The sequence below is a fragment of the Gouania willdenowi genome, unplaced genomic scaffold, assembly GCF_900634775.1.
Source record: "Gouania willdenowi unplaced genomic scaffold, fGouWil2.1 scaffold_188_arrow_ctg1, whole genome shotgun sequence".
Taxonomy (NCBI): domain Eukaryota; kingdom Metazoa; phylum Chordata; class Actinopteri; order Blenniiformes; family Gobiesocidae; genus Gouania; species Gouania willdenowi.
In genome coordinates this window covers 252,763-280,641 of record NW_021144938.1, presented here as the reverse complement: position 1 = coordinate 280,641, position 27,879 = coordinate 252,763, and the positions used below count along the sequence as shown (strand labels likewise).

The window sequence follows — 27,879 nt, the reverse complement described above, 5'->3', positions numbered from 1 at the left end:
ATGTTTGCAGTCAGTGAAATGTAACACAACTTCTCATCCTCCATCTAGAGAAAAACTACCAGTACATGTTGTTGTGGATCCAGTTTTAGGAAAAGTCCTCAGACCTCATCAGAGAGAGGTAAACCTGCAACTCTTTTTCTTACACTTCAGATCAAATCCAAATATCGAACATTATGACAACTTTCATCACAGCAGGGCCACAAAACTGTGTTTGTCTGATGTGAGGGTCACATTATCAACATACGTGTCTGCGTTAGAATAATGACCAATCAGAATCATGTGTTTTTGGAGCCATCATTGTTGTTGTTTTATGTTTTTTCTTCTGTATTTTAGGACTCCTTTGGCATATTTCTGTTCTCCCTTATTGTATTTTATTTTTTATTTTTTTTGCAGTCGTTTTGTGTACTTTTTTTTTGATTGTCATTTCTTATATTGTTCTGTATTTTTTTTTAGCCTCCTTATGTGTTTTTAGAGTCATTTTGTGTATTTTTGTTGCCCTGTTCTGTAATTTTGTTGTGTTGTGTTTTCAGTCATTCTGTGTATTTTTTTTTGTCATTTTGTGTTTTGGTATTCATTTTTTTTGGTATTTTTTATTGTCATTTTCTGTATTTAATTTCTTTTGTGTTTTTTAAATAATTTGGTGTAGTTTTGTGGTCCTGTTTTTTTTCTGTATTTTTTTTTGTGTGTTATGCCACATTTTATGTTTTTGGAGTCTGTTTTGTGTATATATGTTGTCATTTTGAATTATTTTGTCATCGTATTCTGTGTTTTTGGAGTATTTTTGTGTATTTTTTGAGTTGTTGTTTTGTGTTTACTTTTATGTTTGTGATGCCTGAGACTGCCTGTGTTTTTTAGACACCATTCTTATATATACTGCAGCAGTAAGTCAGATTAGCTCATAAAAAAACTACAACAAAATGATTCTCAATGTACATCTTTAAAGCAATAAATAGGATTATAATAAGAGCAAGAAAAAGTCATTGCCATGTGACGAAGAATACAGTGACGAGTGTGAGGTTTACACTCATGAATACTTTAATGAGGGTACGTGATGGCACTACAGGGGTACTTGAGCGAGAGCGAAAAAAAATTTAACAAATGAAAGCGTAAAAAACATGGGGCTTTATAATGTTTATTTTTAATTAAAAATTATAATCATAATCATAAATATTACCAGCAACTCACAAAACGACACCAAAAACATGCACTAAGAGAGAAAAATACTTATTATATCCAGCAACACACAAAACGACAACAAAGACACTAAATGAGAGAAAAATACACAATATCACTACAAAAAACACAAAAATAACAGAGAAACATACAAAATCAAATAAGAAACAACCAATCGACACCAAAAACACACACTGAGAGAGAATGATTTAGATAATAACAACAACATACAAAATTAGAGAAAAATATACTGAATAATGAAAAGAACCAAATTAGAGAAAAATATAATGAATAATGAAAAGAACAGACAAACAACAACAAAAAACCAAAAAATGATGATGAAAATAATCTGGATTAGAACATGAACTGAAAATACAAGGGTCAGTCTTGGTCCCACTACAGGAGGGTAATGACGTAAATGATAAAAACTATAGAAATAGATCTATTCAGGGGCACTAAATTTACAAAATGGCATTATTTAATGTGTGTTATCACTCCATCATTCCATCACTGTGCTCTAAAGTGATTTTTCCACACAATTCTAAGCAAAGGGGAGTGGTGGCCTAGTGGTTAAGGACGCTGGGCTTGTAATCGGAGGGTTGCCGGTTCAAGCCTCACTGGGGCCGTCACTGTGGGATGTTGAGCAAGTCCCTTAACCCCGAACTGCTCCCCAGGCGCCGCAAAATGGCTGCCGACTGCTCCTCAGGGATGGGTTAAGTGCAGAAGACAAATTCCAATAATGTACTAACATTACATGGCCAATTAAAGGCGAAAGCCCGATTTAATCTTTAATCTTAATCTTAATCTTAATCTTAATCTTTAAATTCTTCTAGTCGGACAAAGGGGGTACTTGAATTCAAAAGTTAGAGGAGGGGGTTTCTTGAGCCAAAAAAGTTTGACAACCTGCTTTAAAGCATCCAATGTGGCCCACAGAAGAAAGTAAAAAAGTATAGAGAAAACGTGAATGACATAATTCAGTTGTACATATCTCAGTCTCTCCAGTGAAACTCCACAATATTTACAGGGCTCAGTTTTTTCATGCTTATATCACATGATGGCAGTCATTTTTAATCTCACACTGTTGAAAGAACTCCCAGTTTTTCTAAAATCCTGTAATTTCATAGTAAATAGTAAATGGACTAGATTTATATAGCGCCTTATAACCACAGTGAAGCAGTCTCAAAGCGCTTTACATATCAGCTCATTCACCCAATCACTCTCACATTCACACACCAATGGGACAGGACTGCCATGCAAGGCGTTAGTCGACCATTGGGAGCAACTTAGGGTTCAGTGTCTTGCCCAAGGACACTTTGACACATAATCATGGACTGGGATCGAACCCCCAACCTCTCGATCAGAAGACGACCCTCCACCACCTGAGCCATGGTCGCCCGTATCATGCAAACAATAGCACAAAATTCCCCTAAATTAAACAAAAATCTGTCCCAAAAATAAGTACTTTTGAAGGCAAGATCCTGCTGGATTGATGTGTCATTCATTGCTTGAATATCGTTGATTCTTCACATATCTTACATATCAGTTAATACGTGGAAGTGCAAACTAGGGCATATTATTGTTAAATCTGCTCTTTGTCCTTCCTAAAATCTGTGGCCCACTGCAGATCAAACTGCTCCATCTTTGGCGCCTGAACTAAAAACAGTTTGACAGCAGTAAAACACTTCCTTTTCCTGTACTGACACACTTTAAATATAAAAGATGAAACCAATGAGGGACTTGTTTGAGTTCTGGAAGATGCACGGGTAGCAGGTTAGGGTTAGAAGCATCAGAACCTTGGTTACAAAAGTACGATTTGCAGCAGTCACTTATTGCATTATATTGTATTGTATGCAGGGTTGGGGTCAATTACATTTTTTAATTACATTTTCTTCAATTGTCTATGTTCAATTACAATTACAGTGTCAATTATCAGTACAATTTCATTCTCAATTACTGAAGTTTAACAACAATTAATCACAATAACTAAGCCTTTAATAAACAATCTCATGATATGTAACCTTCATCTTGTGTTAGCTTCCTGTTAGCATCTCTAATGATAACAGGTCAGTTTTGAATCATGTCTTAAATCAGCTGTAAAATACACTAAAAAATATTACCTTTGATTTCATTTGTTTCTCATCTGTTGGTTACCTTGTTAGACTTCCTAATCAATGAAAATATTGGTTTTAATATCTTTGGTGTGGACGTCTGTTCCTTTTTTTTTGTTGGCATACCTCTAGATTTCATTATTTTGGTGGGAAAAGTAAATATGAGACATATTTTAATGATTGCTAACTATGAAGATGGGTTCAAGATGGCTGACAGTGCAGTAGGGCTGGCGTGAGCTCTCCATTTATCTCAGTCTGTCGCTGTTAATGCTGATAATGCAGTGACCCACTCAACCTAAATATATCTTGCCACTTCCTTTGCCATTTGTTAGTACTTTTTTCTGTTTTTGGGCCCAGTTTGAGAGTCAAACAACGTGCTTTACTTACCTGTGCCCTGTGACTCTTATAACATCGGCTCGTTCAGGCATGGATGCGGTCACTAACAAAACTTTGATCGATACCCTACAGCAATTAAAAAATGACTTGTTGTCTCACTTTGACTCTAAACTGGACTGCATTCAAAGCAGCATGGATTCTATGAAAGAGTCGCTCGTGTCGATGGGTGCTAAAGTCGGTGAGCTGGAAGCCAGGGTTAGCACTAATCAAGACACCCTGTCTACTCTGGAGGAACGGGTTAAGGCCCTGGAAAAACAAAATGCTTACCTGGCTGAAAAAGCGGATGACGCCGAGAACCGTAGCAGGTCCTCAAATCTACGTCTTGTCCGTGTTCCAGAGGGTTCCGAAGGCCGGGACATGATCGCTTTGTCGGGCAGTTCCTCACTCAACTCTTCGGTAAAGAAAACCTCCCTTCTCCTTTGGTCATCGAGAGGGCACATCGATCTCCAGGAATGATCGGACGTGATTCCAAAGCAGGTCCTCGGCCAATCATTGTAAAGTTCCTCTACTTTCAGCAGAAGCTCAGAGTTCTCCATCTCTCCCGCGACAAAAAGGAGCTTGTGTACAATGGAGCCAGAGTGCATATTTATCCTGACATCAGTGTGGCACTGATGGAGAAGCGCCGCTCTTTTAATGCCGCAAAGAAGAAGCTCCGTGACCTGGAGATACAGTACAACTGGGTCTATCCCTCTACTCTTCGAATCCATGCAGATAACGGCAAATTCCTACTGCTCCGTTCTCCTGATGAGGTGGTCGTGTACATCCGTAACGTTTCCAAATGATCCACACAACTCTGGTCTGTAAACCTTCTTTCTGCGTGTCACTTATATTTAAGTTTCTGATCTGATGCGGCTGACTGCTGACTATTGTGCACGCTGTTCTCTGTTTGCCGTAAACGGTGGCTGTCGTGATTTAATCACCTGATGCATATCCCGTCTATTTGACTGTTTGGAGCAGCAGATTCGACTGTTATAAAGTCAATAATATTAATGGTTGAGTGGCTTCTGTTTTTGTTACATTAATTAGGGTTTATTTAATTTTTCTCTAACAAATCCTATGTCTTTGATTGATATACATTTTGGTATGCTATCTAGTCTAAGAAGATCTCCCTAATTTAATATTGCAGACTGAGATTTCTGTTCTGAGATTTCTGTTTTGTTTTTGTTGCTGTTTGCTGTTTCTTGTATTATGTATGTATGTGTGATTGTGTGGTGGTGTGGAAGTGTATGTATGATTATATTTGCTCTTGACTGGTTGTTCTCACTCTTATTTGTTGTAAATTGCTTTATATTTTTTCTCTATATTTTCTTTTTTATTAAGTATGGTTAATGGTCTTAAAATGATTCATGTGAACATTAGAAGCTTACTTCCTAAAATCGACCAATTGAGAGCCTGGATAACTTACAATAAACCTTGCATTATTACAATATCTGAAACATGGCTTTCTTCTAGCATCTCTGACAATGATATTCATCTGGAGAATTATATTTTGTACAGAGCAGACCGAGGCTCTAGAGGCGGCGGCGTAGCCACCTTTACAGCATCTAATCTTCAATCTCTGCTTATTCACCCAAAAGAAAAACCAGTGCACTTTGAAGGTCTGTTTGTAAAAGTTATTTTGCATGAAAATAAACAATAAATCATTGGTAATATTTACAGATCTCCTAACTCCCCTTCTGATTCCGTGAAAAATATATTGTCTACAGTTTCATCCTTAGGCCGTAATAATGAGATGATATTACTGGGTGACATAAACTGGTTGGCTCCTTCCTCTGCATCTGAGCGAAACATTTTTAATAGCTCAAACTTTTCCCAGTTGATTAATGACCCTACAAGAATTAGTCCCACATCACAATCTCTTCTTGATCTGATCTTAGTAACTCACCCTGAGCGCTTTTTAGACTCTGGTGTGTTATCTGGTTGTTTTAGCGATCACTGTATTGTGTATTGTATATGGAAAATTAAACCTCCATGTCTCCCCCCAAAAATTATTAAAGTTCGTAGAACAAAATGGTTAAACAGTGAAAACTTTATTAACGATATTTTAAATATTAACTGTGACAGATTTTATTTAATACCTTCCATAAATGAAGCCTGGGACTATTTCTCCTCTGAACTGCTAAATGTTATTAATCTTCATGCTCCATTTACAGAAATCAGAGTTAAAGGAAGCCATCTTCCCTGGGTGAATGGAGAACTCCTCAGTCTGTTTAGACAATGGGATAAGGCCTGGTCAACATTTAATCAAACTAAGCTTGCTGCTGACTGGGATGTATATCGACACCTGCGAAATATATGTACCGCGCAAACTAGAAATGCTAGATCAAATTATTACAAAAACAGTCTTACAAATAACTTTAAACATCCTAAACAGTTTTGGAAGCAAATAAACAAATTATCAGGTAAATCTAACTCTGCAACACATAATATGCTTATTAATGATGTAATTACCAATGACTCTGGTGCGATTGCTTCTGCCTTTAGCCAACATTTTTCACAACTTCCACAGGTCCATTCTCCTCCTTCACTTTCTTCCTCTGATGCTCCATCTTGCAGCAGTTTCTCATTCAGTAGGGTAAGCCCAGCTGTAGTAGAGCACATCATAAATGAACTTTCTCATAGCAGTGCTTGTCCAGACGGCATTGAGACCAAGTTTATCAAGCTTGCCGCTCATGTTCTATGTTTTCCTTTAGCCGATTTGTTTAACTTATCATTTAGTACATGTGAAGTTCCCTCTGCCTGGAAATGTGCAAAGGTCATCCCCCTGCATAAAGGGGGTGACACTAGTAATGTCAATAACTACAGACCAATCTCTATGATTAATAGTATTGTTAAAGTCTATGAGAAAATAGTCTTTAATCAACTATCAGAACACCTCTCAACCAATAACCTCTTATCTCCATTTCAATCTGGCTTTAGAAAACACTTCTCTACTACATCTGCTTTATTAAAATTTACCAATGGTATTTTTTCTGGCTTTGACAATAATCTGCTTACTGGTGCTTTATTTATAGATCTCTCCAAAGCGTTTGATATGGTCGATCACTATTTGCTTTTAGACAACTTCATTCTATAGGCCTGGATAGGTCTTCGCTCCTCTGGTTCAATTCTTACCTTCATCATCGGCAACAGTGTGTGTTTTACAATGGCAGCTACTCTGAATTTTTATTTATTGAGAAAGGTGTTCCACAGGGTTCTTCTCTTGGCCCACTTTTATTTTCAATATTTATTAATGATCTCCCTCTTGCATGCAATGACTGTAACATCCAACTTTATGCTGATGACACCGTGATTTATTCTGCAAAATCTAATATCTCAGATATTAATTACTCTATTCAGCATGACTTCAATGCAGTTCAATCCTGGCTACAATCTAATAAACTATTACTCAATAACTCGAAATCAAATTTTATGTTGTTCCAGAAGCGGGTTCGCCCAGTCTCAGCCAATGAGATTAAACTTACTTTTTCTGATTTGTCACCAGTCCCAGTTGTTGATCAGTTTAAATATCTTGGTCTATGGCTAGACTCCTCACTGTCATTTAAAACTCATATACAAACTATTACAAACAAAATTTCTTATCGCTTAAAATTGCTTTATCATTCAGTTAATTGTTTTAGTTACTCAGTTAGAAAAAGGATAATTTTACAATTGATTCTTCCCATTATTGATTACAGTGATATTATTTATCAAAACACCACTGCCACGATTCTCCAACCACTTAATGTCACGTACAATAGTCTGTGTAGATTTATCCTCCGCTGTCCCTTCAGAACTCACCACTGCCAAGTGTATGAACATTTGTCATGGCTCTCTCGGGCATCTAGACGACAGCTTCACTGGCTATTATTTATATTTAAATGTATTAATTTAAGTTTTTCTGATTATTTAAAACAATATATAATTCCTTTCAGATCGTCATACAGTTTGTGTCATGCTGATCAACCATATCTTGTAGTCCCATAGAGTCAAAAAAGTAGTCGGTAAATTTTCATTCAAATATAAAGCTCCATTTGACTGGAACATTCTCCCATTATCGATCCGCTCTCTAACCTCTGTGTCTCTGTTTAAAAATGCTCTTATCCTCCATCTCCAGAATATCTCAGTGTTTTTGATTATAGGCTATGTAACCGAAACCTTTTTTATTCATTTAATCTAATGAAAGTTTTTACTATCATTAGATAGCTACTCAGGGATTAAAGTTTTCCGTCAGGGTGACGGAAGTCCGTCAAATTAAAATTATGAGACGGAAAAATTATTATTTGTTGTGAGATGTTTCTAAGGTAGGGCAGCTCAGTGCGTGAATGTGAGTGGCGCAGGTGAGTGACGTAGGTGTGCGCGCGCGCAGGTGTGTGGAGAGAGCCGCGGAGACGAGGGAGAGTCCTACACGGCGACTGGGAGATAGCTAGGGAGTTAAACGTGTTTAAGAGAGGAATAAAGTGCAGCCTTGAAACAACGACACGGCCTGGTTCTTATACGCCGGCGGTATCAACTCTGCCGAGTGTGACGAGCGGGTGTTAGCCCCGGAGGAGTAGCAGCCTCCGGCCCTGGAGAACCCGGATCTCCCCTGTGCCTTTCGACCACGGTTGGGAGGCTTAACAGGAAAGGTTTAACATATTATTATTACAACAATATTATTATTACGATTACACCGCATAAGAAGAGGAAGAAGACTCTTCTTCCTCTTATGTCATATAAAGATGTATGAGAACAGCATTAATGTCACCATATTTCCTCTCGGGGATCAATGGTTTACTGAATCTGATCAGATTTATTGATTAGGTTTTTATCAACTTAGATTAAATTAACTCAGATGTTGGTCTCCCATCTTTTAAAAGCTGTCGTTTTTCCTCAAAAAAAGTTTCTTTATTGTCTCTAGCGCTGTCATCCTGACTGTAGTGTTATCCCGCCCACTAGCTAGAGAACATAGCAGCAGCGGTCACGTGGTATCTATTCACTAATGTACTGTGAACTTACGTATAGCATTTAGCATAGTGCGGTTACGTCCAAAGGCAGATCTCTACGCTGCCTTTGGACGTAAATGGTTGTCATCTTGGGGACCTGACTGCGCATGCGCAAACACATAAAACCACGCATTGGGAGCCGAGGCAGAGGAGCAACGTGCCTTTGGGAGGGGGCGTGGCCTCCCTCTGCCTTACAGCGGAGTGAGACTGCAGCTGTTCCAGGAAATAGCAGTAATTTGGGCTATGAAAATCACAAAATGCTGACACTTTTACACTTAGGTACTGTAGGCTATTGGAAATGGAAAATTAAATAATTTATAATTATATTATAATTAAAACAAATAATAAAAATATCAATTCACCCTTGGGTTGGCACTGCCTACCTTACCTACCCTGACGGCACGTCACTGTCTGTAGCTCTGATGAGATGTTGTTCGAATGTAACATTCTAATAACGTTGCTCCAACGGACTTTTATTTTGTAAACCGAAAGTTCCCATTGAAACGTTTGTACTTGAGGTAGCTTGCTGACTGTGAATGTTTACTTATGAAGCACGGACAAAAAGCTGGAATTAAAAGACCAAAATTACAGAACGGACTGAGTTATTCTTAGTTAGCCAGGCATAACAGTTCCAACACTGAGCAGGGGAAGATGATTAAAGCTGATCACGTTTTCACGGAGCACCGCTGCGATACACGAAGCTTTCAGGGGGGAGGGCGGTGCACTCAATAAGCGGTCCCAGGAAACATTTTGAAATGAAATCCACGTTAACTGGCTAGTTGGCTAAACTAGCATGTACTCAATGGGACCATGTTTGCGCTAAGTTAATGCGTAAAGGGGTCCGCTGACGGCTAGGTCACTAGTTTTACTCCATGTCATTCAGTCAGTGAAGGCTTTAAAGAGCTTATGATGTGCTCACACTCTGGTGTTTATTAGAAAGTACGGACAGAATTTGACATTTATTCATGTTTTCCAGAGAATTTCATTGCTCAGCATGGTTTGCGAGTACCAACCCCAATCCTCATCATCTCATACGAGACTTTCCGCCTGCACGCTGAGGTGCTGCACCGCTGCAAAGTGGGACTCGTCATCTGTGATGAGGTACGTGTGGTTTGAACTCATTCAGCCATCGGAGCGATCAGGGAATGATGAACTGCTGTAATGGCCGTGTGTCGCAGGGCCACCGTCTGAAAAACTCTGACAACCAGACGTACCAGGCTCTGAACGCCATGAGCGCTCAGAGGAGAGTGCTGATATCAGGGACTCCGATCCAGAACGACCTGCTGGAGTTCTTCAGCTTAGTCCACTTTGTGAATGCTGGCATACTTGGTGAGGAGTACTCGCTCTCTTTGTCCACCTCGTGCACACATACAGTACCTGTGATTTCTTCTCCCTCTACCAGGCACAGCCCACGAGTTTAAAAAGCGCTTTGAACATCCCATCCTGAAGGGTCGGGATGCTGATGCCAGTGATGGAGACAGACAGCGAGGAGAGGAGAAACTCAAGGAGCTGATCAGCGTTGTCAACAGGTTTGCCACCAGCTCACAAGTAGGACTTTCCTTACTGCTTCAGGAATGACTTGGGAAAATGTGAACGATACAAGATTTTCCATAATTTCTGTGTTTCGATTGTAATTGAGAAAAGACGTGGAAAAATGACATCTTCTTTCAGTGGATCAGATATTTTCAGTTTATAAATTGTTAACTTAAACACTCACTGCTTTCTACCCGTTAACTCTTCAAAGTCAATGCCACCATGCAGTGGTTCCATATTTGGGGGGCGTCATAACAGGGGGGTGGGGGCTACTAGAATGGCCTTAGCATGATCATTAATAATAAAGCTTTATTATTGTTCTAAAATATGTGATTGCAAATAGGGCTGGGCGATATGGGTGAAATGTCATATCTCAATATTTTTCTCAAAATGGCGACGTATAAATATACAATATAAATCTTGATATTTTTAACTCAAAGAAATTTTACCAGAAAGACAATTCTAGTTCAAATTTGCTGATGAAAAATGCCACACAGGCACTTTTATTAACAAACCGCTGCACAATATACTGCCATATTTGGCTTTTTCTCCTCTAAGGGGCAGCATGTGTGAGTGAGTTCTGGAGTATGACCTGTATAGGAAAAGATCTGGGTTAGGACGCACTCATGAATCCATCTAACTGTGCTTTTCATGCTGTTCTGAGAAGTAGTGAAGGCACTGATCCCTAAAACAAGTCTAAATCCAAAATGAGCTATAAACTAAAAATATATTGATATAAGTGATATTGTACATTTCTATATCGCCAAAATGGAAAACTTGATATATCTTGAATATCGATATATTGCCCATGTTTTTTTTATATTATTATTATTATTTGAAGAAGAAGTTTAAAAACTCAACACTTTTAAACCAATTGCAGAGCTACTGATATGTGCGCATATGCAGTGTTCAAACAAGAGTGTGGAGAAAATGTAAGAAGCTATATGATTGGCTGAAACCAAACACACCTGATTGGCTGATGAATCTGTCAATCAGTTTTATCAGCCAATGGTGACGTTTGTTGACCCGCTACGTGAAGGCAGTCTCATAATTGACCACACACATTTCTCTCACAAATGCACAGAGGTTTCACAGCACAGAAGCAGTTTGTAAACGCATATTCAGAAATTTTCATTACCTTTGGATTTATATTACAAGTGTGCCTCAAAATGTGAAGTAGAGCTTGTGCATTTCAGAATTTCTATTACAATTTTGCATAAAATATATATTTGTGAAACAGATCGTGTGCATTTGTGAATCTGAAATACAACTGCAAGAGTTCATTCATTATGGTACTGTTCTGATTCCATAACAAACTCTTCACCATTTACTTGAACCTAGCTGAGAATCCATTCTTTCTCTAATGTTTGTCGAAGCAGAGGATTTTCTACACTTGCGTACGAGGACGGCTGATTTTCTGCCTTGTCTTAATTATTTCAGCTGTTTCACTTTGTATGTTTTTTGTCTGGATTTCTTTGACCTGCATCCACAGGTGTTTGATCAGGAGAACATCTGATATCCTCTCCAAGTATCTTCCTGTGAAGATCGAGCAGGTTGTGTGCTGCAGGTAAGGAGCCTTTGAGTGTAAAAAGAAGCTGCAGGAACACACGTGTATGTCTGTGTTATGTAAGACTCTGAGTACATGATGCCCTGCAGGCTGACTCCTCTACAGACACAGCTCTACAAACGCTTCCTGAAGCAGGCCATGCAGTCCTTACAGGAGGACAGAATCAGTGTTTCCTCTCTGTCCTCCATCACTTCACTGAAGAAACTCTGCAATCGTGAGTTCTGCATCACCTGCTGTTCAAATCATGGTCGTATCTCCACACCTGATTGTGCTCTCCACCAGACCCTGCTCTCATCTATGACAAATGTGTGGAAGGGAACGAAGGCTTCGAGGGAGCACTGGACCTGTTTCCTTCAGGCTACTGCCCTAAAGCTGTGGAACCGCAGCTTTCAGGTGAGAACCTGTAAACATCAACATCAGCTTCCTTGAATTAAACAAATATAATAGAACGTCCTCATCGGAAGCACATTCAACAAGTAATGCAGCTTATTATCTAATAGCTAGCTCTAATAGCTCGGGGCTAAATCTCCAGTTTTATGACAACAATCTACCAAGTCCTATTGCATATGATAAAGATTCTTAGAGTGTTTAATTCAATTCAACTTTATTTGTATAGCACAAATTACAGCAGTCATCTCAATACGTTTATCAAAATATAAAATTCATAATAAGAAAGAAAAAACTCAACAAGATCCACATGAACAAGCATTTAGCAACAGTGAGAAGAAACAACTCCCTTTTAACAGGAAGAAATCTCCTGCATTTATAACTCTCTGAGGGCCAATGTTTGTGAAGAGACGCTCAAGTTATAGTTTTTTTTGTCTTTGTTACGTCATAACTTTAAAGCCAAAAGTGAATTGTTGAATTGATGAAGTTGATGATGAATGTAGTTATAGAGTTACTCATGCTTGTTATAGGCCCTCAATAATAAATACTCACACACACTGTAGAGACAAAAAATAACACTTGATTCAAAACTCTGATTTGAAGACGTACTTTTCAAATTTGAATGAGGCATTATGTGGGATCCGCAGTAATATTGGGACTATTATGGACACGCCCTCCCAACTCATTCATTTTATTTTTTTCTATTGTTTTATTTAGTTGATTGTTTTTGTTTAGATTGTGAAGCACACTGTTTATATGTGGCATTGAGTGCCACATATAAACAGTTGAAGTGTTGAAGTATTCGACTGCTTCATGTCCACAACACTATTAACTTTTCCTTGGAAATCTTCCCTAGGAAAGATGTGTCCATGTATCCGTACGTAGAGATCGATATCTATCAATCTTTTTCCCTGACTGTGATGCCTTTCAGTGATGAGTCAGCACTACTAGCCAGGGTTGGGTTCAATTACATATTTCAATTACAATAACGTCTTTAAGTATCTATGCTCAATTCCAACAAAATTATGATTATAGTGACCAGCATTTTTTACACTTAAAATTATAATGATTATTTTTCCACTAAAAGTCAATTACAATTACGTTTACAATTACTAAAGTTCAAATTTAATTAATCACAATTACTGAGCCTTTAATAAATAACCCCATGAAACACAACATTCTTCTTGTGATAGCTTTCTGTTAGCATCTCCCTTGATAACGGGTCAGTTTTGACACATGTCTTAAATCATCTGTAAAATACACTAAAAATATTATGTATCATCTAATTTGTTTTTCATCTTATGGTTACCTTGTCAGGCTTCCTAATCAATGAAGATATTGGTGTTAATGTCTTTGGCGTGGGCGTCTGAGCCTTATTCCTGTCCGTATACCCCTCAATTTCAATTTATTTAAAAAGAAGATAAAATGATCCTCAACAGAACTGAAATGGGAAAACTTGAAATGAAACATATTTTAATCATTTTTAACTACATAAGTGTAAGCCACAGAACTCGAACATGGTTCCCCAGCTTTGTGTTTAATAAAATTGTAGTTTTTATAAAATTTCTGTTTAGTGGTTTGTAAGCTGCACACACATTTTTAATCATAACTTGTTCTGTTTTAGGAAAAATGCTGGTTCTGGACTACTTACTGGCCATGACGAGGACCACTACGAGTGACAAGGTGGTTCTTGTCTCCAACTACACGCAAACACTGGACCTGTTTGAGAAGCTGTGCAGATCTAGAAGGTGCTTTGGAAACGCTGCCCATGTCCGACCTTGGTCATTAGTTTTCTCTGACGTGTGAACCTTTGTGTCGGTCTGTTCCAGATACCAGTATGTTCGCCTGGATGGAACCATGTCCATCAAGAAAAGGGCCAAGATTGTTGAAAGGTTCAACGTTCAGTCTGTGAGTGTGACTTTGTGGAACAAGAATGAAAGATATGAGAAATGAGGGCTGTGTTCGAAATGTCCCACTAACATTCTACAATCACAACGAGTATATGCGGTCTACTGTATATTAATAGTATGATTAGGATGATGGACCGTTCCCATTGAAGTATAATTCCAAGTTTTTCAAAATGCTTTTGGAACCTATAACGACAAAAATCTGAAAACATTTTAAGTGAGAAAGTGACCAGGTAGAATATCAACATGTGCTCATTTGATCCATAAAACTTGCGGAAAACACATTTAATTCCCACATTTCAGAGATTTTGGGAGAACCTCCATGCTATTGACAAAACTTCCAGTTAACTTCAAAACAAGAGCCCTATTTACAAAAGGGGTTTTGAAATGGGGATGTTAATTTTTTAGCTTGAAGCCGGTTCCATGACCATTTTACGTTCTGCTTGCAATGCATCATGCGGCGGTTCTGTGTGATTAGTGTGCCCACCGTGCAATACTTAGGAAATGTCTCGATATAGCATACATCTGGGTATTTCTCACGTACTCAATCTTTTCATACTATCTAGTGTGAGCGCACTACATACTCATTTTGACGTCTGACTTAATGTGAGTAGTACGCTAGTATGGGATTTTGAACACACCCAAGGAACTGCACCTGAATGCATTTGTTTTTCAGAACCCAGAGTTCATCTTCATGCTGAGCAGTAAGGCTGGGGGGTGTGGCCTCAACCTGATTGGTGCAAATCGTCTGGTCATGTTTGATCCTGACTGGAACCCGGCCAACGACGAGCAGGCGATGGCTCGGGTATGGAGAGACGGTCAGAAGAAAACCTGCTACATCTACAGGCTCCTCTCTGTGAGTGCACACAGTTAACAGAATGAAAATACTACCACATTAAATCAGCAACAAAAAACTTAAACACAACACTCCCTCCTGAAAACCACTTTTTCTACTGAATACAAATGTATTTGGGTATGAAGTAATGCTGTTGATTGATCTTGGTCCAACTCTCAACATTTTAGTCAAAGTATTTCAATTTGGCATATTTTATTGTAAAATGTGAGTGACTGCCTTCTATGTGTTGAAACCCAGCTATTACAATTGATTTTTGCTATTGGCTGAGAACAAGATCATGTGACATTATGGGACCATCTTGTGTCACAAACAAGCATTGTTAGCCCCCCGGTCCTTTGATAAATCAACTGTGGTCTCGACAATCTGTGGTGAGTAGGTTGGATTGAGAGAAGAGTGAATAGAGAGGTATATTGAGTATTGAGTAGCTAGTTAGCATAGCATAGATTGTTACCGTAATTGGAGATTTAATAGTGTGGACTGGGCATGTCTTAACTGCTCCAGGATTCCCGCCCATAATCAAGGCATTTTTTTAAATTCCAATTCCAATTTTTTAATAAAGCATGTTTAAACACAAACAAGGTTTGACCAAAACGCTGTACAATAAAACATATAACATATAAGAGAAATACAACATTGAACAATTAAAAATGACATAGACTCAGACGGTGTTAAAAGCCACAGCAAACAACTGTTTTTTCAGAAGAGATTTAAAAATGGGAACAGAAGGAGCCTCTCTTATATTTATCTCGTTTCATAGCCTTAGAGCTGCCGCAGAGAAGGCCCGATCCCCTCTGGACTTCCTTTTCGTCCTCGGCACGGCCAAGAGCTGCTGGCCAGCTGAGCGTAGAGCCCGAGATGGAGTGTATGGCTGAAGAAGTTCAGACTTGTCGGATGGATGGAGGCCATTTAGACATTTGTATGTCAATAAAATAATTTTAAAATCAATTCTTTGGCGTACAGGGAGCCAGTGAAAGGAGGAGAGAAGAGGTGTTTTATGCTCCTGCCTTCTTTTACCAGTCAATAACAGGGCAGCAGTGTTTTGTACCAGCTGGAGGTGAGCCTAACATAGACAGAGTTACACTAGTCCAGTTGTGTTGTGATAAAAGCATGGATAACGGTCTCTAGTTCTTTCTTACCTAAAACAGGTTTAAACTTAGCAATGCACCACAGCTGAAAGAAGCTCTTTTTTAAAACGTAAAGTTGACATCTTATTAAAAGTAAATCCAGAGTCCACGATGACTGGTCACAGACTTTTTTGAATATTTGTTCATAGAGTCCAGACTGAACAAGACTTTGGATTTGCTTGAACCAAACAGAATAGGCTCTGTTTTGGATTCATTCAAACTAAAAACATTAAAAGATATCCATGCCTTAACCTCAGGAGCAGGAATCATTGGGTATCAGGGGCATCTAAATCTGACAATCATCAGCATAACAATGAAACGAGATGCCATATTTTCTCATTATAGACCCCAGAGGTAGATGGTACAGAGCAAAAAGAAGGGGACCAAGGATAGACCCTTGAGGAACACCACAAGATGGATGCACAGAGTCAGATGTAAAACAGTCAATTTTTACAATAAAAGTTCTGTCGCAAATATGAGTAAAACCAGTTAAGATCTGCCCCATTGAGCCCAATTCAATGCTCTAATCGAGAGTGTGCGATATGATGATATTAGATCGTTAAGGATTTCAACATGACGATGATCTCCCAAATCACGGAGATTGTAGAATCGTCTGTAGTTCACATTTTAACCCTTGTGGTGCCGTGTCTGCGTCATATGTCTGTGGTCCATACACAGTCATATGATGCAGACACGGCTCCCCCCCCCCAGTGTACGGACACAGAATTAGCTTAGAGTGCTGTTTCCTTCGTGTTAACGCCTGTCTGTCAGAGGCTCAGTGCAGATGTCTGTCTGTCTGTTAAACTCCATCAGTTCTGAGTGTTGAAACACTGAAATATGTTTGAGAAAACACTGCATGTGTTTCTCTTCCATAACTAACTCTCTGTCGCTGCGCTGTAGCAGAGATCTGCTGCTGTAGCTAACGGGGCTGTTTCCATATTCTTAAAGAGACAGTGTCCTGAATGTGATTTACTTTAAAAACTACTTTCATCAACTCAGAGCTGCCCTGAAAAAAGCAACACTACATAATTTAATCACATTTCAGCCTTAATGAAGGAAAAAGTCAAAAGTGACACAAAATGTTGTTATTGTGTTGCTAGTCATTAGTAAAAGGGTCTTTGTGGCTCCACTGACTTTGACCCAATATTGTTTTTCTTGTAAAGCTATTGAAAAAAATTATAATAAATGAAGTTTATATCACCTTGTGCCATTTTGATATAGAGATATGAGTATTGGTCCATATCACCCAGGCCTAATGTAACCAAAGCAGTAACGTTTTATTTTGTAAAGTATATGATTGTCTGAACTGTGTGAAATGAGGGATTCAAACACTGCTTAAAGTAGGATTTTATTGATATGAGTGTGTTACCTCAATAACAAATAGAAATCACTAGACTGATATGATGCATGTTATGTAGCAAGTGTTGCTAATGCTACACCACTTTAGTTAAACAAAGTAAAAAGACTGTGTGACTAAAATAACTTGTCAGCTTTTTTGTTTGATGTTAATTGTACTAGAAACCAGTTTGATGAATTGCTTACATACAATTTAAAAAAAAAAAAAAAGAAAGATAATTTCCTTGTCCTAAATGATCTTTTATTCCTTTTTTCCATTTAGGGCAATGTTTTAAGAAGGTGATTTGGTTTTTTTTATTGGTAAAGAACGTTAAAATAGTCTAAATGATTTGAATGAAAAAAATCGTGATAAAATCGTGATTGTGATTTCACAAAGTAAAAATCGTGATATGATATTTTTCCCATATCGCCCACCTCTAGTACACCGTATCAAAAGCAGCAGTGAGATCTAAAAACAAAAGGATCACTGTGTTCCCTGAATCCGTTTCCAAGAAGATATCATTACAGTAAAAACCTTCAACAGTGCAGTTTCTGGACTGTGAATTTGTTTAAAACCTCATTGAAAATCCTCATAAATGTTATTTGCAGAGAGGAAATAATAATCTGGTTAAAAACAATTTTCTCTAAAACTTTAGACAAGAATGGGAGCTTAGAGATGGGTCTAAAGTTAGAGTAGACTGAGGGATGAAGGGCAGGTTTCTTAATAAGTGGGTTTACTACAGCATGTTTAAAAGCAACAGGGACAACACCAGAAGTCAAGCTGCTATTTATGATCGCAAGAACTGATGGTCCGAGCGTGAGAAAAATGTCTTTAAAAAGGCGTGGCAGAATATCATCAGTAGGGGAGCCTGAAGGATTCATATGATCCACAATTTCCTTTAATTTCTGTAAGGATGTCGGCTCAAACTGAATAAAGGTAGCTGAGCAGGGGACAAAGATAGAAGGGTCATGAGCAACCTTATTAATAAAAAACTGCAAAAATGTGTTACAGAGCTCAGTGGAGGCATCGAAGCTGATTGGCTGAGGCCCATCAATGAGAGGATCCGGGTAACATCGTTAAACCAAGGCTGAGGTTTAGGTTTTAAACGCTTCATTTTTAGCAGCACCGCAAAGTCCAGGGTTTTTAGACATTCAGCTTGTGTGAGCAGATGCTCTGTATCTAAGCTCACAGATTACCCAGAGTCACCAAAGAGTTCTCAGTGAAGTCAGAAGTAAAGTATTGTGGTGGAGGAGTTAACCACATTGGAGAGCGAGGCTGGAGCTGGAGCTTTAAATTTGTGTGCAAAGGAAAAGTAAAAAACAACAGGTTTATGATCAGATAAAATTGCATCACCCACATTCAAATTTAAAATAGACATCATTACACAAGAACAAATACAGAATATGACCTAACTGGTGTGTGTGACCCACTACGCATTGCACCAAGATTGGATGAGATCCACAAAGTCATGTGTGTTGTCAGGACAACACACATGACTTTGTGGATCTCATGTTGAAATGCCGAACAATTAAAAAACAATCAATCATACTTTGGCATTAGTTCGGCCAACCAGTCTGAAAAGTCATTTATAAAATCCTTGTTGTATTTGGTCTGTAAATCACAGCACACAGTACCATCTGGGATCAGCCCAGCACAAATACTGTAGAAACAGTTCAAAGCTGGACGGAGGAGATGGCGCTGAGAGCTGTTTACAAACAAAGCTCTTCTTAAAAATAATCACTAGACCTCCTCCTTTACCAGACTTTCTCGGACTATTAAAAAATAAACAGTCAGTAGGCAACTGATCCGAGAGAGCAGTGGACTCGCCAACGCGTAGCCAGGCCTCAGTTACGAAGAGAAAATCCAATCCACTGGAACCTGTTTGCCAGGGATCTTGCAATGACCAGCGCCATCCTGATAGGAACCGAGAGGCCATCCTGAGTAGAGGCAAGGCACGGAGCCCAAGTCAGATGCCACAGATTCTCCACGTTTCTTCCGTGTGTCCTGAGATTTGAAAGACAGCACCGGACTGGGGGTCGACTCCAGAGCCCACCACGGGAACCAAGTAGGAGATCGCAGGATCACAAAGTTGCCAGGGTATGCAGTGGATCAATCCAAGATCTGATGAGAGCACAAGGGAAGCCTTGAGTTTAACAGCCGACCGCCTCGTTTGCCTCTGTGTCTCCAGGCAGGTGAGGATGTGGTACGGAGCATTTAAGGTGGCACATCTACAAAAGTTGAAAGGATCACAGTTTTTTGCTCTTTTTGCCTCAAATTAACGGCAGAAAAATGAAGATCCAAAAGTGTCTGACGGTGATGCACCAGGAGGGAGTCGATGTCATTAATAAGAAGTGTCAAAAACAATAAAATCACAAAAATAGTGGACAGAGGTAGACGACAGGCCACATACACCAGCGCCATCTTACTGATCATCATTTCCCTCCACGTGGCAGGTCAGGAGAAAGCAGAGGTTTAGTTACTTTTTGCGAGTTATGGGAAAGATCCTTTATTGTGATAAACTAACATATATTTAAAATCAATTCTGTGCACTTGGCTGTGAGCAGAACCAGTCGCCAGTCCTTTAATTTGTGTGTGTGTGTGTGTGTGTGTGTGCGTGCTGACAGACTGGGACCATTGAGGAGAAGATCCTGCAGAGACAGGCCCATAAGAAAGCGCTGAGCAGCTGTGTAGTGGATGAGGAACAGGACGTGGAGCGCCACTTCTCTCTGGGCGAGCTCCGAGAACTCTTCACTCTCAACGAAGACACTGCCAGCGACACACACGACAAGTAAACGCTTCCTCTGACAACTCATTAGTGAGGATGCAGCAGGCACTTGTTATCCTATAGCCTATAGCTCGGCTAATGCTAGGTTGGGAATGCTAGATTAATGCTAATGCTAGGTTAATGATAATGCTTGGTTAATGCTAATATTAGGTTTATGCTAGGTTAATGCTAATGTTTGGTTAGTGCTAATGTCAGGTTAATGCAAATGCTAACTTTGTGTTAATGTTAGATTAATGCTATTGTTAGGCTAATGTTAATGCTAGGATAGTGCTAATGCTAGGCTAATGCAAGGTTAGTGTTATTGTTAGGTTAATGATAATGCTAGTCTAATGCTAGCTAATGTTAAGCTAATGCAGTGTGACGTGGACCAGCACCTGCATCCTCACTTGTATTTTATTCAGGAAATGCAAATATTGTAGTTTACAATGTTATTATTGTTTGCATCATATGTAGTTAAACGATTCTACTAATTACTGTGTAATGATAATGATAGATATTTTTCTCAAATTTAGAAATGATAAGAAAGTCACTTCTTGCACCAGGAATTAATAACAATTGTTCATTATCTTATTATTAATAATAATAATACATTTTATTTAAGATCTCCTTTCATAACAATCAGGCACACTTTACAAAAAAAGATAAAAACAATAACATGAATCAATGAGGTAAGTAAAATTAAAAAGCGAAAGCACAAAATGAAATTTAGATTATTTGTTAATTTGTAGTTTCATGTATAAGGCTGACCTTACGCTATCATTAATGTCATTCTTATGACATTAGCATGAATGAGATGTCATGAAGACTGTCATTAAGTGTCATTTACTGAATTCTGACACATTTGGAATATGTTGGTATTTCTTGGGTTAGGGCAGGGGTCTGTAACCTGTGGCTCTAGAGCTTCATGTGTCTTTTTGACTCTTTTGGAATGTCTCCCTGTAGCTTTAAAAATTATATTTAAAAAATGAATTGTCACGTTTTACAGAGGGTTTTAAGGATTAATGACATTAACTTCAAATACAATTCTGATAAAACAATTTGTTAACTTACTTAAACATAAATCACATTGTGCAATAACTCTGCCACCTTCCTACTTCACCTCCTACAACATCTACTGACCATCAACTTTCCCTACACCTGTGGCTAACCTTAAGGTTTAAATCCCTGGTAATATAACTAACAAAAATAGTATTCTGGAAGACTTTGTGGGGAAAGGTTTATTTAATTCCCAACATGGCAGCTTAACATGCATGCTTGACATGTTGCAAGAAATTAGCAATTAGTATGTGACATCACATGATCATGAGTTATCAAATTCAAGTAATTTTTTTCACCTTCAAATCCATTAACTCGTAATATTGTTCAATACTATTTTAACTGTATAGAATTTAATATATTGTTAATGTTAAACAAAGTGTAGGGTCTCATCTTTTGATCATGCTGGTCTTTTTCTCTCCTGTGTCGCTGTAAGGTTTCGCTGTCGTCGTGTGTGAATGGCAGACAGGTCCAGCCTCCTGCTGATGGTTCAGACTGTACCAGTAACTATTCCCAGTGGAACCACTGCTTTGACAGGAGAGGCCTGAGGGACCAGGTGCTGAAGGCCTCCTGGGATGCAGCGGTCTCTTTTGTCTTCCACCAGCGTTCCCACGAAGACCAGAAAGGCCTAGTATAACACGGTCACACTCTACATGCATGTACTATTTATTTGTTGTATCGACTGTTTTATTTTTAATAAAATACATGTGAACCATAAGGTGTGATATCTACTCTTTAAAACTATAGGTTATTTACATAACCCTGGTTCTCTGAGTAATAGAAGTGAGATGTCTCACTATGGCAGTGGTTCCCGTACAAGAAAGCGCTCAATTTTCTCTTTCGCTGTTTCTGTTTTGTTGTCCTATAGCCTTTGTAATTTTTTTTGAGAATAGTTTGTTTTGTTTTTTTAAGAACTGTTTTTAGGTATAGAGTTCACATCTGTATTATGAAATGAGTGCATACAAAGTAGTAAATTAAAATATAATTACCGATCATACTGAACACATTGGGAGAATTTGGCAAAATATCAGGGTTCAAAGTTAATTTACAAAAAAGTGAAATCATGCCACTTAATACTACTGCCAAATTGATTAATTTTGACCTTTTTTCCCTGAAAGCTAACACATGAAAATTTAAATATCTAGGAATCTGGATCACACATGATTTTAATGACATTTTCAAAGCTAATTTCCTCCCATTATTGTGTCATTTAAAACAAGACTTGGAACGGTGGGGTCTGCTGCCTTTATCATTAGGAGGTAGAATCAATGTAATTAAAATGAATGTGCTGCCTACATTTTTGTATGTTTTTCAGAGCATTCCTCTGTTCCTGTCAAGATCTTTTTTCACATCAATTGATAAACTAATATCGGAGTTCATTTGGAATAAGAAAACACCTAGGGGGCGGTGTGTAGCTCAGTGGGTTGAGCGCCCGCCCCATGTACGGAGGCTGTAGTTCCTCACCTGCAGCGGGTCCAGGCTCGATTCCCGGCCTGGGACCCCCTCCTGCGTGTCATTCCCTGCTCTCTCTCACCCCCTTCCTGTCAAGCAACTGTCATATAAAGGCCACTAGAGCCAAAAAAATCCTTTTAAAAAAATTAAAAAAAAGAAAACACCTAGAATACATAAAAATATGTTACAACGCCATTGTCAAAATGGTGGATTTTCCCACAATAACTTTCAATATTACTACTGGGCTGCCAACATATGAAATATACTCTACTGGAAATGATCCCAAAACTCTGATTCAACCCCTAAATGGCTTCAATTGGAACATTTGTCCTGTCATTCTACCTCTTTAGATGCATTGCTTAATACAGATCTTCCTTTACTTAAACTTATTTCTGAATATTCTTCAAATCCAATAATTAAACACTCTTTTAAGATATGGACGCAATTTCTAAGAGTTTTTTCATTAAAAGATATTTCAATCCACGCCCCTATAACAAAAAAACATCTCTTCAAACCATAAATCATGGACAAAGCGTTCAATGTCTGGGTTAAAGGAGGAGCCACAACAATTGGAAATATGTTTATTAACGACACTTTTGCATCTTTTGATCAATTGACATCAAAATTCAATATTCCAAGGTCACATTTCTTCAGATATCTTCAGATTCGTAATTTTGTATCAACATTTATGTCCTCTTTTCCATCCACACCGACCTGCTCTCTCCTAGACTCGATTTTGAAACTGAACCCATCTTCTAAAGGCTCGATTGGACTTGTTTATTCTTTAATTAACACTCACGACTTGAAACCTTTGATCAGGTTGAAAAACTGTTTGGAGGAAGAATTGGGGTTAGGACTGTGGGAGCTGTGGGAAATATACACTCTTCTTCCATTTGTTTAAGACACGCCGTCTTAAACAAATGTCTAAACGTCTAAAATGTTTCCTGCTATTGATCCCTTGTGTGACTGTTGTCGGCAAGCACCAGGCACTCTTACACACATGTTTTGGTCCTGCGCAAAACTGGATGGGTTTTGGAAACTGATATTTTCAACATTTACAGATGTCATAAAAACGTCATTAAAACAAACACCCATAGCGGCAATATTTGGGGTCATACCACCTGACTTGCATCTCAGTCGTCGGGCCAAAACTATGGTTGCTTTTGGTTCTCTTTTGGCACGCCGACTGATAATGTTTAAATGGAAGGACAAACATCCTCCGAGTTTCAATCATGGCTAAATGATATTAAATGATGGCTGTTCATCATAGGAATGGGATCCACACAAGGTTCCTGCTGCTTAACAGAAGGTTTTCCTTGCCACCATGATGAATTCATGTTGGGTGTGGGATACATATGTATGTGTATATACGTATATATGCATATGTGTGTATCCATAAAATGAAGAGTCCGTCCTTAAGACTGCTCTACTGTAAAGTGCCTTGAGATTCCATTGGTTATGATTTGGCGCTATACAAATAAAGATTGATTGATTGATATTGTTCATTTCTTGAAATATGAGTAAATACGATACACCACAAGGGGCAGTGGCCAGAAATTTTATACTAGCTGGCAACCTTTTCTCACTTACATAAAGAAAATGGAAGCGAAGGATACTGTAAATTAGAGCTGATGATCCCACCACTTAATGGGTAACTTATTAGGGGGCCAAGCCCGTGGGGCCTAGGACCAGCGGTGCTAGGAACCCTATTGTAATCGTAAGGATTTTTATTATTATTATTATTATATTTATTATGTTTCCTTGGGTAAAAGTAGTGCTGCAGGCTAAACCGTGCTAGGTAGGGCGGTGCCCTTTGGTGGTTGGGTCCAAAACCCCCAGAGGACCTTGGACGCAAAAATTCACATATATCCGCCAGCAGGTGGCGCTCTAACAAAGGTCAAAGCGTTTTGGCCAATAAATCCCACACCGTTTGTTGCAAATTTAAAACCTTCATATCCACAGATTCCTTAAATAGCACTGAATCACCTTGGCTAGGCCACGCCCATTTCCGCCTAAACTTTTCTCGGAGCAAAATCGCAAAAACTGAAAAACCTACTTTTTTGAACTCCTCCTTGGGGTTTTGTCCAATCAGCGTGAAACTTGGCACGTAGAGTCTTCAGTTGGACGTAATCTCCAGTTAACTCTATGAGTTTGTTCGGGTAAAGTTTTCTAGCTGGCTATAAAAATGCAAATTGGCGCATATCTCAGTCAAAATAAATGCTAACAACACCAAATCTGAGTTCCTTAGTTGGCATGTGACTGTGAGGGTATGCGTCAAATTTGAATGATGTAGACCACTAGGGGGCGCTACAAATAACGAATATTTATATCTCTTAATTGGCACGACCAATTGTTACCAAATTTGGAGGGGATGATCTTGGGTCCTTCCTGAGGCGATATCTCAAAGTTATTCACGATTGGTCAAAGTGGGCGTGGCTAATGACATAATAACACATAAATAAACAAACATTTATTTCTGCTGAATTATTATGTTGAGGGCAGTGAATTTTACAGGGTTGATATAGACGACTACACAGACCACCCATACCAATTATAGCGTCACGAGGTGGTGCTATAATTGCAAAAACATTTTGGCCTTTAACTTTCACAATTTAATTCACATCTTTAAAAAAATTCATATCCACATGTTCCCTACATAGAGTCGCATCTTCTGACATAGGCCACGCCCACTCCCACAGCACATTGCTCTTTGTAAGTCACGACATATCAAAAACCTACTTTTTCAAATTCCTCCTTGGGGTTTTGTTTAATCCCCATGAAACTTGGCACGTAGAGTCTTCAGTTGGACCTGATCTAAAGTTGATAAAATCATTTTGTTGGATCAAAATATGCGCGAATAATTACTGAGTAAAATTTTCTAGCTAGCTATAAAAATATGCAAAGCTATAAAAACTGTTGCATATCTCGGTCAAAATAAATGCTAACAACACCAAATCTGAGATCCTTGGTTGTCATGTGACTGCAAGGGTACAAGCAAAGTTTTAATAAGTTATGCCACTAGGGGGCGCTGCAAATATGGGAAATTTATATCTCTTAAATGGCAAGACCAATTTTTACCAAATTAGGTGGGTATGACCTTGGGACGCTCCTGGGGCCGTATCTCGAAGTTAATCGCAGTTGGTCAAAGTGGGCGTGGCTTATTACCAGTGCTGGGAACGTTACTTTAAAAAAGTAATTAGTTATAGTTACTCACTACTTGTTCCAAAAAGTAACTGCGTTAGTAACTGAATTACTCTGTAATAAAAGTAACTCATTACCAAGGAAAGTAACTATTTGCATTACTGTTAAAAAAAAAAAAAAGTTGCTATACGTCAAATAATTCAGATTTTTTTAGATGCATGTGTCGTGAGGTGCTTCATTAATTTTGAGTTGCTTACAGCGGATGTTGACAAAGTCTTCACTCCTGGATATAAAGAACACTTCACATGCACGTTCTTGCCTTTGACCACAATTAATTTAAAGTAGTGTTTGTATCGTCACCTTAAAAATGACAACTTTTCATCAGACTGCTCCACGCTCACCATCTCTGCTGCTTCATCCAATCTGCAGTGTGTGTGTGTGTGTGTGTGTGTGTGTCGCAAGTGCTGGCACGTCGCCTTAGCCAATCATAATCGCTCACCTTGTTTTTAACCCACCTGCTCACTACATTGAGTAAGAAGCCAGGGATGCTTTCGGATCACAGTTCATTTAATCAATACATGTAATTCACCGCATTTAACGTTCAGTAACGATAACAGCGTTGTAACGGCATAAAAAGTAATAAGTTAGATTAGCCCGTTTCTGAAAAACAAACGCTGTTACCTAACGCCGTTATTTTAAACGCCGTTATTTTAAACGCCGTTATTCCAAACACTGCTTATTACTACATAACATATAAATAAACAAACCTTTATTTCAGCTGAAGTATTATGTTGAGGGCTGTGAAATTTACAGGGTAACTATAGAAGAGCACACAGATCACCCATACCACAAAGTGTACCACGAGGTGGCGCTATAATAGGTGCAAATGCATTTTGGTCTGTAACTTTCACACTTTAAATCACATCTTCCAAAACTTCATATCCACCTGTTCACAGCAAATGGCACGTTGGCCTGTGTCCTGACGCTCGCCACGAGCCTGTCATCATTCGTGACGTACTTTCAGGGGCTCCGCAAAACCTGGGGTCCGAGTCGCGAGGGAAGGCCTGGCCCCCTTTCATAACTGCTTGCAGTTCTCGTTATTATTATTATTATTATTATTATTATTATTACTATTATTATTATTATTATTATTATTATTATCTTGTTACTGTTATCTTGTTATATTATTTTATTAAGTTTTGCACATGTTAGTCTAACTACTGTTTATATTTATGTTTAGATTTTTTCTAGTTGATTGTTATTATTTAATGTCAAGACAGTTTTTGTGACTTTTAAAGAAGTTGAGTGTAAAATGTCCACTTTTCTGTGTTCTGATGCTTCAGCTGCAGCAGGTAAAAAAGACTCAATGAGAAACAGGGTTTTTATACTGTAGATAGGGACTTTAGACTTGAAAGTGGCTTGTGTATAAAAAATCTACACGTGAAAAAATTTTAATGTCACAAATGACAAGAAAAAATGTATAGACTGATGTTTACACATAAAATTATAGCTGCAAACTTGTAATCCAACATTTATTCACATGTTCACATAAATGTCAATAAATGTCACTGTCCTGATTAAATCTTGACTGTCAAGAAGTTATTGAGATATCTTGACCATAAACTACTTACCGATATGCCTGATGTGTGAGCTTATGTAATGACCAGTCTTTTGTATTGAAATGCAGGTTCATCCAGGAGAAGAAAGTGGTGAGGTTGAGGACAGAGAAGCCTTTGTGGACCTGCTGAAGCAGCTTCTCTGCTTGGATGGAAATGAAAGGATCTCTCCCTGTCAGGCTCAGTTCCACCCTTTTCTTCAGCACATCCCACCTCAACCAGCAGGAGACCAGCAGACACCATCAACCCTCATTACAGGCTAATGAGACCTCCTGCCATGCATCAGATGAAAAGTGTGTTCTAGATGATGCCTCTGCATCCAAGTCATCAGATAGTGACACACTGAATTTGGCCACTGCAGAAGCTGATAGTCTCCCTCCTCTGACTGACTTGGACTTGGTGTCTGCTCCCACTCCTCATTTAAATGATGACGTTCTGGATCAGTCTTCAGATGGAGTTACCGGCTGTTTTGGTTCTTTGAAGAAGAGGATTCAAAAAC

The 27,879-nt window shown here is 38.6% G+C and overlaps 1 pseudogene; it reads left to right on the top strand.

Annotated features, from left to right (window-relative positions):
• Window positions 1-27,643, top strand: LOC114458805 (DNA repair and recombination protein RAD54-like; annotated as a pseudogene).
• The last annotated feature ends 236 nt before the right edge of the window (window positions 27,644-27,879 follow it).